Source organism: Microtus pennsylvanicus, chromosome 5 (assembly GCF_037038515.1).
Source record: "Microtus pennsylvanicus isolate mMicPen1 chromosome 5, mMicPen1.hap1, whole genome shotgun sequence".
In the NCBI taxonomy this organism is placed as follows: Eukaryota; Metazoa; Chordata; class Mammalia; order Rodentia; family Cricetidae; genus Microtus; species Microtus pennsylvanicus.
The window spans coordinates 16526424-16543112 of record NC_134583.1 but is presented as its reverse complement, the minus strand read 5'-3'; positions in this window follow the sequence as shown (position 1 = coordinate 16543112).

Sequence of the window (16689 nt, the reverse complement as noted above, 5' to 3'; positions counted from 1 at the left end):
GCTGATCATGTGCATATTACATAATGGATTAATTTTTAAGAATAATTATTGTATTGGAGTTTAGATAGCTTTACTACTATCATATAATACGAGCTGTTTCTAAATTTTCAAATGTATTTACTTAAGTGAGAATCAGATCACCAGGCTAATAGGTAGCAGAAGCACATGGGGTGCATGTTTACAGCTCTAACATGCTTTACAAGAGAACAGAAAAGAAATGAGGCTGTAAATGCAAGGCTTTTATGGATGGGTCTCTTCTAAGTGATATATGCGATACAAATGATTAGCATTAACTGATCTTCTTGAAGAATGTACTGGTATAATTCATTATAATAGCTTCAAAGTGCAATTAGTGAACGTAGTATAAATGACACTGCTGTTCATAGACCTACCCATAAGAGTAATTATATTTTGAAAACTACTTAGTGAAAAATTGATTGAATGAGCCCTATGGGCATAGATAATTGAGATAAAAATATGTAAACAAAGTGCCTATTAATAGGCTTTATGGCACATTTATATATTTACAAGGTTTGCTGATGCATGGTTTTATAGAAAGGGTATTTTAAAATGTTTCTCTTCTATTTAAACACTCCTGACTTAAGAAAAATAAGTATCTATGTATTTAATAAAGCTGTGTTATTTTATGGATATGATACAATATCACTTCTAATTGTATAAAAATATAGAAAATAAGTAATCTTAATGTCAGATAAATAAGAAATTAAAGATGAGATTTTATCAAGTCACGTTGGAAACAGGATTATACAATACATATTATTAAATTCCAAGAAAAAAGACAGAAATATTAAATAACAAAATACTCATGATTTTTCCTCATATACACCAAAATGACTCTTTATAACAGATAGAATCATAACTTAAAACACTTTAATTTTTTTGTCTTGTACTAGACTATTCTATCAGTAAAGGTACATGCTAGAGTTTGTTACTTTGTAATTTCAGGTTTATTGTTCTAATCTCAGATATGATAGATAATAGATAGATTAGATAGATAGATGATAGATAGATAGATAGATAGATAGATAGATAGATAGATAGATAGATAGATAGATAGATAGATAATAGATATATAAACAGATTTGACTTATGTGTCCTTTGTGGTCCATAGACAAAGATATAATTTGACCTAAGTACATGTAGGTACAATGACACATACAAGTATTAAAATAAGAGTACACGGGTTTGAGTTATAGTCAAGGAGATTTACAATTTCAGTTTCAGTTTTAATCCAAACATTAAGACTGTGAGCTCAGAGTTGCAATTGCCTGAGTTTATTTTTCTGAACAAAGAACATATTGTACTATATGACATCTAATTCTCAGGCTCCATGTGGCAAGATCCTGTGAGTGAGACTTGGAAATTAGCTAGATTTATGTTTCTAGCCATATTTCATATATCTTGTTAACTAGATAAAACTGAGAAAATTTGATGAGCTGCATTTTTCTCAGTTGTGAAACCGAGATGTGAGTACAACACATGAGATCATTGTGAAGATCATGAGACAAGAGTGAAATTAAGAGACTCCATTCTTCGCCTGTAACAACTATTTAAAATTAGTTACTATATTTGTCTGCATCTTCCAGCTTGTGCTAAATTATGCTGCAGTAACAACAACATAAACAAGTCCCAGTGACTCAAAGCAACAAATGTTTCTTTCTTGCTCACGTTACTTATCATACATGACTTGGTTGCAGCCATCACAATATCCTCGTCTGTGCTTTAGGAACAGCTACTAACAGAAGTGTAGGATTGGGGACAGGACAACAGTGACACAGAACTACAGAAAATGTCTTCATGTTTCAGGCAGGAAGAGGTACATACTGTTTCTACCATGTCACCTTGGCCAAAGTCCATCTCATGACAAGTCTGACATCAGTGGATTAGGAAGTATAATTCTCTAGCAGGAAGTACACAATGGAGAAAAGTAGCAAGTCATTCTTAGAATAAATTCTACCATTAATCTCATTTTTTCTTTCTGTGAATGAATAGCTGACATACATAACTGAAGGAACAAATTATTTATTTTAAGTTATGGCTCAAGCGGTTTCAGCTCATAACCTTAGATCTTTGTTTCATGGTCTATGATGAGGTTAAACATCAAGATGGTGGGGGCATATGGAAGAAGCTAATCTCCTCAGGGAAGACAAGAATGATAGACATGAAGGGTCCTGGAAGAAGGTGCCCTTAAAAACTTGACATATGACCCCTTCCAGCTAGGTTCAACCTTCTAATGTATTTATCACCTCCCAAAATAGCAGGAACGAACTCAGGACCAAGATTTTGACAAAGTAACCTACAGGGAGCATTTTATATTCAAACCACAGCTGCCCTAACAGCTTCCATTCTTGTTTGAATCCCGTTACCCTTGAGGCATCATCTCTAAAAAATATTTTTATCATTGTTTCTGTTCATAATTTTTATCAGTGTTTTTGTTCATGCCAATATTAAATGTATATTTATATATTTATGGGTACTGAATTGTAAACTTCTTGTATCCTTAAACCTAAAATTTTAATTAAGCTCATATGTCTCATAACCTAAAATGAGCAAGGGCATGAGAATCTTTATTAGATATGCATCAACATGTGGAATATTTGTTTTGAAAATATTTACGTTTGAGGAAAACACAAGACTGATTATGTGCAGTAAAACGATGCATAGTAAAATATAATAATTATTCTCAATTAAATCTGTGCATATGTAATACTTACATGTTTACTAGTATTTGTTTGGGGTTCACACTATCATCATGCACAGCTTTGACTTTCAGGTCGGGGAAACCAGTTCCCAGAACTATCCCCTGCACTATACTACTAAGTGTCTTTTCTTGGTGCTGCATGTAAGCCAATTAAAAGTCCTGAGTTCATTCTGAACTACTGTTGAAACATGGCACTTACATTCTAAGGAAGTGGGACAGCCTGGGGTAAAGAGCATTTTATAGCCCATTTCTGCATTACCACTACCTGGAAGAGCACTTGGCATGGGGTACATAAGGAACCATAATTATGAGAAATGAAAGAAGAAACTGAATATATAAGAAATATTCTGGAGGTAGATATAGATTGTGTTATATAGCACCATATTTCTAAAAGACTGGATCTTTAGCTCTATTACTAGGCCAATGAAAACAAAAATCACTTAAGGTTCAAAGCTCTATTTACTAATGGAAGCATGCTTCATTTTCAATCTTATCAAAATCATTTTTTAATTTTTATATAAAATAATGTGATTATATTCTTTTGTCTCCCACAGCTCCTCTGACACATCCACTCCTACCAACCTGTTGATCTTCTCTCTGGCTCTTAAAAAATAAATAAAAGCAAGAAAAGCGCAAAACAAAAGAAAATAAAAAATAAGGAATCTGTTTTGTGGTGACCAAATTACTCCTGAGCAAGAAGCTTGCTGGTCTGGAGTATGGTTGATGTTAAACATTCCCCAGATGGGAAGGAGAAGGAAGTACTAAATGGAAGTTAGATAATCATTGGGAACATGACCTTGAAGAAGACTTTAGGACCTAGGCTCTCCCTGTTTTTCTACTTTCCTTCCTGATTCCTATAGAGGTGAGTAGGTCCTCTCTGTCAGCATTTCTGTCCTCATACACTGTGCTGGTATAGGCCCATAGAAACAAAGCCAAGCAACCACAACCAAAATCTTTGAAAGTACCAATGAAGACTCTAAGTTACAAGTTGTTTATTTTAGATATGTTGTCAATGATGGAAATACAGAGGACAAATAAAATCTCTTTGGCTCTTATAAAGTACAATGTATAGAATCTATGCCACATAAATTTTTAAAAATTAAAAAGGAAGCATTAGAATCTGTCTAGTTTATCCAGGTCTGAAACAGTACTTAGTATCAGTTCTAGATGAATACAAACCTTTAAGCAGATACTAAGTACAGTTTCAACAAGGCTTGGACTCTTCTTCTAATCTTGGTTGCTTTGCACATAGTGTAAGACCCTTAACAGAGTATATGTTTTAGTTTTCTTTTTCCTCTAAAATCCAATCTCTTAAACAATAATGCTTAGTGTTATTGTATTAGACAACAGTGAATCAAATCTCTTCAAACCCAGTTTGTCACAAAACACACTAGGAAGAATATTTTTTAAGTTGTAGGAATGCTTCAATAGCCATTGTTTTCACTCTGACTTCTGTGCGAACATTCAAATACATTCAAATACTTATAATAAGGTAGTCCCGATATCAATAATAAAAGCTATTATACAATGAAGATCTTTTATTCAGTTGACACTGTGCTAATCACTTGATGGTTATGTCAGTCGGTCCTATATTAGGCTACAAAGTCAAATTTACTTAAAGAAGCTAAAACTCAGAAACAAAACACTCATCAAATAGGCCGTTGATTCAAACTCATTTGTTCAGAAAATGACATTAAATTAGTTGAATATGTCTTTGGTATGCTTTGGTAAACTCTAATGCAAGAAGGAACTAGCACTTGTGTTAAAATCTACTGTCTTAAAAGTGTTTATTCTACTTTAATATTGAAAGATGAGGAAAGCCTATATAAGTTATGTATAGTTGTATTGTTATACAACAAATAGCCACAGAGAGATTTTTAGACAGAAAGAGGGGATGCTTATATGATAATGCTCATAGATCTAAAACTAGGATATGGTTTTTTCAGCTCCTTTGTTTTCACAAGATGTTGGCCCAATCTAGAACTTTTCTGGAAGCTGTACTACAGAAAGTTTCACCTTCCAGATAATGGACACCAGAAGATCTTAGTTTCCTTGGGTGGTGTACATGAGGGCTTCTGTTTCTCACAGCTGTCCAGTGAAGGCTGACTCCAGCTCTGAGAAGCCAGTTACAATTCCATGGCTTCTCAATATGAGCACTTGCTTCCTCATGGCCAACCAGTAAGAGCAAAATATCTTACAAACATAGTAGCTACTTTATAAACTGTCTCCCTTTTCTTAGAAGCCTCAATGGCAAGTAACTTTCCATTATCTTTGAACTGCAGAAGATACCCTCACTGATACAGTTTCAAAAGATGACTTCAGTATACTAGAAAAGATTGTCAGGGAAAAAGACAGGGAAGTTAAAAAGTAACATGGATCATCCAGCTCATAGGAATTTGGGAGATTTCATGGTGTGGTAGAGAACCGTTGAAAGCACTGAATGTCCATTCCCAGTCCAGCATACAAACTAGGATCTGAAAAGCTAACACTTATTTATAGTCCACTGCAAGACAGATGTGCTTAGCATTTTTACAAATTTTATCTTAATTGGTCTTTTACTTTTATCTTCCTCAAGCAATGTGAAATAAGCATTTTTACTGGAAAGACAGGGCAAGAGTGGTGAGAGCAGTAATGGAGAAAATGATCCATCAATAGCAAGTAGATAACAACTAGGAAGAAGAATTTCTATCTTCTACCTGGATACACACCTGGATACCTATAAGAATATCTTATATAAGAAGTCATCCAGCCAGCAACAAATTAAATGGAAACTCAAAGCAATTCTACTAAAATCAGTGATGAAACAAGGCTGTCCAATCTCTCCACATATATTTAATATTGTACTCAAATTTCCAAATAGAGCAATAAGACAACAAAAGGAGATCAGGAGGCTCCAAATTGGAAAAGAAATCAAATTATCACTGTTTGCCGATGACAGATAGTATACATAAGTGACCACAAATATTCTATCAGGGAATTCCTAAAGCTAATAAACACCTTTAGCAAAATGACTAGATACAGATTGACTAAAAAAAATAGTGGTCCTCTTATATACAAATGATAAAAGGGCTAAGAAAGAAAATAAGAAAGCAACACCATTCACAATAGCTACACACAATATAAAATATCTTCGGGTAACTGTAATCAATAAGAGAAAGACCTATACAACAAGAACTTCACGTCTTTGAAGAAAGAAATTGGAGCAGATATAAGAAGATGCTCATGGATTGGTAGTATTAACATAGTAAAAATGGCCATCTTATAAAGAGCAATCTACATATTCATTGAAATTCCAATCAAAATTCCAACAATTCTTTACAGACTCTGAAAGAACAATACCCAGCTGCATATGGGAAAGCAAAAAACCAGAATAGCTACAACAATTCTGTACAATAAAAGAACTTCCTTATGTATCACCATCCATGAGCTATAGAGATACTACAGAGCTATAGTAATAAAAGCAGTGTGGTATCAGCGTATAAACAGACACATTGATCAATGAAATTGAATCAAAGATCCAGACATAAAACCACACACCTATGGATATTTGATTTTTGACAAAGAAATCAAAACTATACAATGGAGAGAAGAAATCATCTTCAACAAATGGTGCTGATGTAACTGGATGTTGGCATGTAGGAGGAAAGAAGGGAGGGGAGACTGAGATGGGGTTGTAAAATAAACAATTAAAAAAGAAGTAATTTAATGTTTCAACTAAAAAATAGACTATCTAAGATAATTAATGTAATTAATATGTATTTCATTTAAAAAGCACTTAGAGACAAATTATTTCCATTAAGATATGAACTATCAGTAAGACTATTGTTTGTTTTTCTTTTCTATTTTCCAGGTCTGTGAGGTCTCATTCTGAAGTGCAGGGCAACCTGAGCTGAAACTCATTACAGACTGACACAAGTAGAAATACTCCAGCCTCAGCTTGCCAATGGTAGGACCACAATGCTGAGCCACTAAGAGCCCGGATCACTTTCTGTTTCCAAATGAACTTGTTGGTTTTTGTGTGCATGCACACATGTGCACTCAGGAGTGTGTGTGTGTGTGTGTGTGTGTGTGTGTGTGTATGCACAATGCCCACCTTTTTATGTGGATAGGAATCCTGCAAGTACACATGATTTCACAGCAAGCAGTGTTACTCACTGAACCATCTCCCCCACGCCCTTCATTATTATTAGAGGCAAAGCCTTTCTATGTGACCAAGGCTAGCCTCAAATTCATGATCCTCTTGAGACTACTTTCTGTTGATATTAAAAGAATGTTCCACCATGCTCAGCTTATTGCCTTCATTTTACAAATATTAAAACCAAAGACTATAAGATTAAGTAATTTGCCAAAGTCACATGGTAATTGAGTAAAGATTTTATTCCAAGAAATTCAAGTCTTTGAATTTAATAGTAGGTGCCGATATTTGCAATTTTGTCTAAACGGTGACTTTCTTATTCAAATAGTGCTCATCAGGGTTGTGAAAATACGGTTTGCAAACAAATAATTTGCATGGAGCAAAAGGCTAAGGTCTGCATACTGCCCATTCACACCATTGTCTCTTGCATTCAGGGGGTATGATTTGTTCCTATGCGGGTTCCCTAGATGTCAGTCCAGAGTCAGTGAGCTCCTATTAGCTCTAGTCAGCTGATTCTGTGGGTTTCTCCATCATGTTCTTGACCCCTTTGTTCACATTATCGCTACTTCCACAATTATAATTTGGGAACTCAGTCCAGTGTTTAGTTGTGGATTGCTGCATCTGCTTCCATCAGCTTCTGGATGTGGATTCTAGCTTCCCTGGGATTGTAGACTGTAGGCTGCTTATCCTTTGTTTTATGTTTGATATCAACTTTTGAATAAGTCCATACTATATCTGACTTTTTTAGTCTATGTTACCTCAGGCAGGTGTTTTTTTTACTAGTTCCTTCTATTTGCCTGCAAATTTCAAAATGTCATTGTTTTTTAGCGCTGAGTAGTACTCTGTTGTGCAAATGTACCACATTTTCTTTATCTGCTCTTCGGTGAGGGGCATCTAGGTTGCTTCCAGGTTTTAACTATTACAAATAATGCTGCTATGACCATAACTGAGAAAATCTCCTTGTAGTGTGAGTGTGCCTCCTTTGGGTATGCCCAAAACTGGTATTGCTGGGTCTTGAGGTAGACTGATTCCTAATTTTTTGACCCTAATGCATGAACTAATTTTGCGGAGCCCTTTCTCTATGGAGAGATGCCTTGTTCAGTCTAGGCATAAGGGAGGGGCTTGTTCTTGCCTTACGAAGGAGAAAAAACAGACTTAGTTGACTTCCCAGAGGAGACCTTGCCCTCTCTGAGGAGCAGATAGAGAGTGGAATAGGAGAAGGTAAGAGAGTAGGAGGAGAGGAGAGAGGGGGATTGTAAACAAACAAACGAACAAACAAAAGACTAAGATCTGAATAAATGTTTCCAGATTTAGAAAAAGGTACAAACACCTTGCCCAACCCTAGCACATGCGAAGGTGCTTAGTTTTATTGCAACTTGCTATGCCATGCTTTGTTGATACTCATGGGAGACCTGCCCTTTCCTGAACAGAAATGGAGAGGAGTGGATTGTGGGTGGGAACTAAGAGGGATGGGGGAGGGACTGGAAGGAGAGGAGGGGGGGAACTACAGCGAGGCCAGGATGTAAAATAAATAAATAACAATTTTAAATAAACGTAAGGAAAATGTTAACAAAACTACATGATATGTATTTGCATGCCATTCCAGCTTCCTTAATTCCCCACGTATGTTTAAAATTTAGCAGTGAAGTTCATTTGAAAAGGTGCCTTCTCCATTTCAAACCTTCCTTTCTTTCCATGTGAAGTAAAGCAACCCTGTATCATCTAAACCAAGGTTTTGAAATGACAAATTACTCTGATGATGAGCTCTCTCATTTCTTGGAGCTGAATTCAGTGCTCAATTACAAGCTTGGTCCTGGGTCTTTAATGTTCCTTTAATTAAGTTTCAGCTATTATTAGTACTATTACTTTTTTTGTTTTTTCAAGACAGGGTTTTCTATGTATCTTAAAGGTCATATACTATCTGAGGAAATCTGTTTTCTGAATCTATTTTTGTTTTTCCCTAAACAACCTTGAGATCAAGTTCATGCTCATTCATGCTGTCTGCTAGTTGCCCTGTGCTTTATGCTTCTCAGATTGATCTGAAGTCATATTTTAAAATTGCACCTTGGTCACACAATCTTTGACAAGCACACATCGTTTACAAATAACATCTCTGGTGTTTTTTTTTTTTTTTTTTATTGAGAAAAGGAAAAAAAAGTATCCTCTTCCTCCCAGCCTCCCATTTCCCTCCCCCTCCTCCCACCCTTCTCCCCCTCCCCCAAACTCCTCTCCTCCTCCCTCTCCAGTCCAAAGAGCAGTCAGGGTTCCCTGCCCTGTGGAAAGTCCAAGGTCCGCCCCCCTCCGTCCATGTCTACGAAGGTGAACAACCAAACTGGCTAGGCTCCCACAAAGCCAGAACATGAAGTAGGGTCAAAACCCCGTGCCATCGTCCTTGGCTTCTCATCATCCCTCATTGTTCGCCATGTTCAGAGAGTCCGGTTTTATCCCATGCTTTTTCAGTCACAGTCCAGCTGGCCTTGGTGAGCTCCTGATAGATCAGCCCCCTTGTCTCAGTTGGTGGGTGCACCCCTCGTGGTTCTGACTTCCTTGCTCATCTTCTCCTTCCTTCCGCTCCTCATTGGGACCTTGAGAGCTCAGACCAGTGCTCCAGTGAGGGTCTCTGTCTCTATCTCCATCCATCACCAGATGAAGGTTCTATGATGATATGTAAGATATTCGTCAGTATTGCTATAGGCTAGGGTCATTTCAGGTTCCCTATCCTCATCTGCCCAAGGAACTAACTGGGGACATCGCCTTGGGCTCCTGGGAGCCACTCTAGGTCCAAGTCTCTTCCCAACCCTAAAATGGCTCCCTTAATTAAGATATGTGCTTCCCTGCTCCCCTGTCCAACCTTCCTTTATCCCAATCCTCCTGTTTCCCCAAGTACTCCCCTCCTTCCCTTCTAACTTTTCTCTCCCCATCTCCCCTTACCCCCATCCCACCCCACCCCCAAGATCCCAATTTTGTCCCCGGCAATTTTGTCTACTTCCCATAGCCAAGAGGATAACTATATGTTTTTCCTTGGGTTCACCATCTTATTTAGCTTCTTTAGGTTCACCAATTGTAGTCTCCGTGACCCTTATTTATGGCTAGAAACCAATTATGAGTGAGTACATCCCATGTTCATCTTTTGGGGTCTGGGATACCTCACTCAGGATAGTGTTTTCTATTTCCATCCATTTGCATGCAAAATTCGAGAAGTCATTGTTTTTTACCGCAGCGTAGTACTTTAATGTGTATATATTCCATACTTTCTTCATCCATTCTTCCATTGAAGGGCATCTAGGTTGTTTCCAGGTTCTGGCTATTACAAATAATACTGCTATGAACATAGTTGAACAAATGCTTTTGTCATATGATAGGGCATCTCTTGGGTATATTTTCAAGAGTGGTATGGCTGGGTCCAGGGGTAGGTTGATCCCGAATTTCCTGAGAAACCGAAACACTGATTTCCACAGTGGTTGCACAAGATTGCATTCCCACCAGCAATGGATGAGGGTACCCCTTCCTCCACCACCTCTCCAGCAAAGGCTATCCTTGGTGTTTTGGATTTTAGCCATTCTGACAGGTGTAAGATGGTATCTCAAAGTTGTTTTGATTTGCATTTCCCTGATTGCTAAGGAAGTTGAGCATCTCTGGTGTTTTAAATGAAGATCCAGAAAGAGTGCTGGCTGCACCCACAATCTTCCTACTGCAGTGAACCTTCAGCATTGCATCCTTGTATCCCCCACAGCAGCCAGCATAGGCAGCCAAGAGCTCTCAGTGGGGCCCTCCAGAACGGAATGATCCAATCATGAGTGGTACAAACTTACATCTGATGGATGAAGCTCTAAGAATCACAGAAACAATTAATTTGTATCAGAATGCCTGTGGGTCAAAAATAAAAGATTGTGCTAGCAGTACCCAATTTTAATTTTTGTCCTGATCAGTCTCCTATCTTTAGGCATGTTCTTTTTTAAGAATCAACTTTTCAGCTACAGACGTGAAAGGAATCAGCAGAGGTTTTTGAACTGAGACTGTAAGGAAAACATTCCACGATTAGTCTTTCATAACTGTACCACCTACCTCTTTACAGGGAATAATGATTAAAGCATTTATTTCCCTTACAACTGCAAAGGAGTTTTTTTAATACTCTTTTTAAAATAACCACTTTGTTTTTATTTATGTAAGAAAGATTACAATGGCCAAGAGAAAGGGAAATGCACTGTTGCTTTTTCCTAAGAGAGAACAGCAGGGCCAATTTAAGATAAAAATAAGGAGAAATGCCTTAACTTCACAGTTAAAGATGAAGTGAAAATTGCAAATGGAATTTTAGGCAAGAAGCCTTTAAAACATCCTAAGGGTTGTCTGCATTTTGCAAAAGCTCTGACCAATCTTTAAAATGGCTTGTCCATTAAGCCGGTGTATGTCGCACTCAACACTCTATTGCTAGCAAAAATGTCTTGATTATGAAATTGTAAAAGAAAAAGTCTGACAAAGTTTTATCAAGTTATAGAAACAAATTACAAGTTTATGAACTTCAGAAATCTTTGCAATGTTTCCTATTAAGAAACCTCACTGTTCAAACCAGGAATGCATCTCATGCTTCTTACTATTCTTGGCATGTGATTGCCCTTTCCTTCTCAGAATGCACACGACAATACAAAATAGCATTCATCCCCTTTTATTGATTAAATGTTTAAATTGGTTTTAATCTTGTTTGTTCACCACTAGAAGATGATTTAACATGAATGTAATTGTTTACATGTGTTTTGCAATTATCTACTATTGCTTTTTAATATTACAGATATGAAAAAATGAAATTGAGAGTGAAATGTCTCATGCCAAAGCATGCAAGAAGATAAAGCAGAAATTAGAACCCACATATCCTGTGTTTGGCTCCTGTGTCAAACAGTAAGATTAATATCACTATCCAGTAAGCAATATTGGCTGCTCAACAACTCTGGTGGCGTATGCACTAAACTACCTTTAACAATATAAACTACTTGGGGAGATTAATTCCATGGTATATAATACTATTCCTTTCTACCAAAGCAACCATTTTTACACTGTGAAATGAGTGCAGTATTTTATGCAATCCTGTGAGACAGTCTGGAACTCTTACCTTTATATCAGAAAGAAACAAGAAAATCTCATTACTCCAACCCACAGAAAGAGTTGCTTTTTTCTAAGTATAGACTTGATGACTAACCTGAAGTTGTTTTCAGTTTAATTGGCTTTGAATAAAGATTGGTGGACCATTCCCTGTAACCTTTCCTTTGTTACCCTTCCTTCCAAGGGCTTGTGCTTTTGCCATTTTGACCATTTACACTGTCCTGTGACAGATTTTCCACAGCATCTACATCAACATCGTAACTTTAAAATAGTGAGACATGTTTTTTCTGATTCATTTCAACTTTGGATCTTAAGGCAAGAGGCTAAACTTACGCTGCATTGGTGCTAAAAGTGGAGTCACAGCTTCTCTTTTCTCTAAGAACTGTGACGGTGAGTAGATTTATACATAAAAGAAAGGACACAAACACATAGAGACTTTCTTGTTTCTCCTGCTTAGGCAGCAGTTTCCAAGACCCCATGAATCTGTGATTCAGACCAATGTTAGAAGTCATGGACACCAGGACGTTTCATTATATCTGCTAATGTAATTTCATGGCCCGAGTGCCACAGGTTACCACTCACAAATGCAGGGAAACTTCCCATCTTAACAATACCCCACACCCACAGACAGAGATTTTTAATGACTTCTGCCTTTTAATTCCAACAACCTAAAGTCTATATACATTGTAGTCAAGGTTATTCATTGACATGCAACAACCAAATAGGGTAAAGAAGTGTAGAGTTGAAGTGTCTGAAATGTCATCTGCTATCTACTACCACTCCCCCAATTTTAATATTCAGAAAAGGATTTCAGAAATGGATAATAGCAATCGATTTATATGATTATGATAACAAATATCATTAACCTGACAGGCTCTAAAATCATGTAGGACCTGGAAAACAAGCTTCTGCTTGTTTTTGCAAAGCAGTTTCTAGACTGAGATGAGAAAATCCACCCTAAATGTGAGCAGCACTCTTCCAAGGCCTGGGGAACTGCTCTAAATATAAGGCCGAAAGCCGATCAAGCACCAGCATCCATCTCTTCTCTGACAGCTGACGCAATGCCACCAGATGTCTCTTGTTCCCACTGCTGTGACTTTCTTGACATGATACACCCTCAAGCTGTAAGCCAAACCAAACCAACCTGACTTTGTAAAGTTACTTCGTTCAGTATTTTCTCACAGCAGTGAGAACAGTAACAAATGCAATGACCAATGGTTTAAAATCACACTGATTACTGAATGGGGATCGGAGGTAAAGGTGTTGCAGAATGATACAGCACATATTTGCCCTATGAAAAGACATTCATTCCGTTTCATTAACTCAAGGTCTGTGTGGAATTCATTTTCACTAACTTGCAACAACTTCAAATGGCAGAAACATACACCTGCCAATCTTCAAAGTCAAGCTCTCTGGTGACAGAAAGGGGCAGGACAACTAAACTATTAGGAGGCCTTTAGTATTATTTCTCTACTATTGGTGACATATAAGTTTTTATTCTGTTTTATAAGTAAAACAAATAAACAGCACTTAATCCTGTATAAAGCACAGCACTAAAACCTGTATATAGCACATCTCCCAAGCCAATGCATGGAGTGTGCAGCAGGAAACTGTATCAAGGTAATTAGTAGATTAGCTCTGAAGTTTTATTTTAAATAATTTATAGAGATAATCAATATAATCTGCAAAAACGAAAATATTCAGATTTGTAGCCTCTACAGCTACAAAATCTCTAAACTTCTTCATTCTACAACCCAACATTTCTAGGCAGATCTTAGGAAAGTTGAGTTTTTAGACACTAGGATCCAATTAATGATCATATGAAATGAGGGCAAATAGAAACTCTTCATTCCTTCCATGACATGAATTTGCCTTCCATGAACTAGAAGGTTTGTTCTGTTCTGGTTGTTGTTTAATAAAGGAATTCTCTTTTTTTTCATACATTGCACCCTGATCACATACTTCTCATTCTTTCTACCAGATCTGCCTTCCCATGCTTTCCCTCCCAAAAGAAGGAAAAGACAAAACACACAAAATATAACTTGCGCTGCCCATTTACTCATCCGAACATGGTCAATTCTGGTGGCCAGCCTCTTAAAGATAACTGAGTCCTTTCCCATCCCCTCTCCTTGCCAGAGGCCATCAGCTGTGAAGAACCATACTTCAGCATTTTTACCACAATATTTAAGGACTGTCTTCCATAACTTCCTGACTGTACTGTTTCTTTTCTTCCTGCCACGCCCCACCCAGCCGTTTTTGTTTTGTTTTGGGTTGTTTTGTGGGGGAGGGGTTTCACAGAAACCTTCAATGTCTCTCATTCTCCATTATGAGTCTGCAATCAGCAATATCGCTGCAAAAGAAGTTTCCTTGCCCATGACAATTGGCAGCAGCATGGATCACGGACTTCCAGACCTCACCCTGTCCTCTGGTGGTAGCAACACAGATCGTGAACATCAGCATGATCCCACCACAGCATGGATCACAACCATGGCCTCCAGCAATGCTCGAACCAGGGACATCAACATGTCCTCAGACAGCAGCATGGAACATCCTCCAGCCGCAGCATGAACCTAAGTCATCAACATGGCTTCAAGTGGCAGCACGTATCAGGGATATCAACAAACACCAAATTTATCAAACCCTCTGCGTTAAACTTTCCAGCTTCCAGAAATAAAGCCACTGTTATCTATAAACTACCTAGAAAATAGTATTTTCTTATAGTGCAAATAAATGAAGACAACCATGTTTGAGAATCAAGAGACCTAAAAGGTGCATTGCCTCCCTGGAGATATGGAAACACTGGTTTCTGGGAAAGAGAGATAATTCCATATGATACACAAACCAGCAGCAATCCTCCTATAGCAAGCTTAAAATTCATTACAAAGACTTTGGTGAGATGAAAGAAAATGATTAAGTATTCTCTGACTTAATCATAATGATAGTTTAAGGTTGCCCTTCCTGTTAAATATACTACAGCAGTCACTTTTAAAACAATGCTGTAAATATACAGATATGAACATGCAGCAACATTTTTCTTTTTATTTTTGATTCTTTGTGGCTTTTACATCATGCATTCAGACCCCACTTATCTCCCTGTTCCCTCACATCTGCCCTCTACCCTTGCAATCCCCCCCAAAAAAAACCATATTTAAAAGAAAAACTAAAACAAAACAAAACAAAGAGATGAAGTAGGAAGAATGAGGAGGAGGAGGAGGAGGAGGAAGAGGAAGAGGAAGAGGAGGAGGAGGAGAGGAGGAGGAGGAGAGGAGGAGGAGGAGAGGAGGAGGAGGAGGAGGAAGAAGAAGGTTATTTTGTCGAGGGAGCTGAAGAGCAGCCCATTGAGACATACTGTTTACCCTGTAGTCTGTTCATCTTCACTTGCAAGTGTTCATTGCCATGAGTCATGGATCTAGCTCAATGTCTCTGGCTTCTGCTACACCAACAATAACAGGCCCTCACTGGATTCCTCTTGGAAATTCTTTTGTTGTCCTGTGTCACCAACATCTTGCTCCTTTGGATCTGTGGGTTCCTTCCCCTTCACATACTTCAGCAGCTCATAGATGAGGTGGATGTGGGGTTAGGCTAACTCATAGCCCTAGTTCTGGACCTGGGTGGTAGCTGAGTTGGTAAATTGGCTAGCTTTCCCTATCATCACCACCTGGTTAAACTCTCAAGTACTACCTCAGCTAGCTCACCCAAAGAAGCATACAGCAAGGAAAGAGACCAGTTCTCCTGCTCTCTGGCCCTCAGATTCGGGTCCCCCTCACTCATTGTAAGGGCCAGTTCTACTGTTTTGCCCAGGCAAGGTGCAGTGTGCTTTCTCCATATTGCTGAGGGACGAAGGTCAGTAGACTCTGCTGCTCTCCTGTCCTCGGGGCTGGCTCACCTGCTTCTCCAGCAACAGGGTCAGCTCTAGTGAGCTGCCCATGTGGTAAGCAAAGGCTGCTTTCTCGTACATGGACTGCAGCTAGTGAGGTTCAGGGACAGCACTCCCACTCTTGAGATTCCAAGGCCAGCTCTCTCACCTGACATGGATGGTAATGAGTGAAGGGGGAAGCGTCTTTATTTCACCCATGCCACCACATCGCAGGGGGTGTCAGTTCTCCTGCTCTCCTGCCCTCAAGGTTTGTTTCCCTGTGTACCCAACAACAGGGTCAGTTCTAGTGTGCTTCCTAGGTTCGGTGTGGGACCGTCTTTCCCAAATGCGAAGGAGCTCTCCCTTGAGAGATAGGGCCAGTTTGTTTGCATGTGAAGCAATTTTTAAAATCTGACAAATGAAACAAAGTTGCTTGTTTTGTTGAATTTCATGCCATCATATTGAAAAGAAATGGCAGAACCAAAGGGAAAAGTTGGCACCCAGTAAAGGAACATAATCTTTCTACTTTACCCTTTTTAAACACAATGATTATGATTTCTGTCATAACAGTTTGAACATCCACATGAAGGTATGTGGGCTGCATAGAAAATAGCATTCTAGCCATATACATTAACCGTATTTTGAACACACACATTTGTAACAACTAGCATAACAACATTGACAGCAGCAATCCCTTAAGTCCGCTTCTCAGGAGCCTTCTCAAACTATCAAGTCAGCCATGTTCTTCTTATCAAAGAACAGACATTAGGATTGCTTCGTCAACTATGTACTTTGGACTCAATTGTTTTATTTATGGTTTTATAAGGGGAAAATTCCATTCATAAAAAGTTTTCTTAAGAAATTTTCTAAATCAGGCAAAAT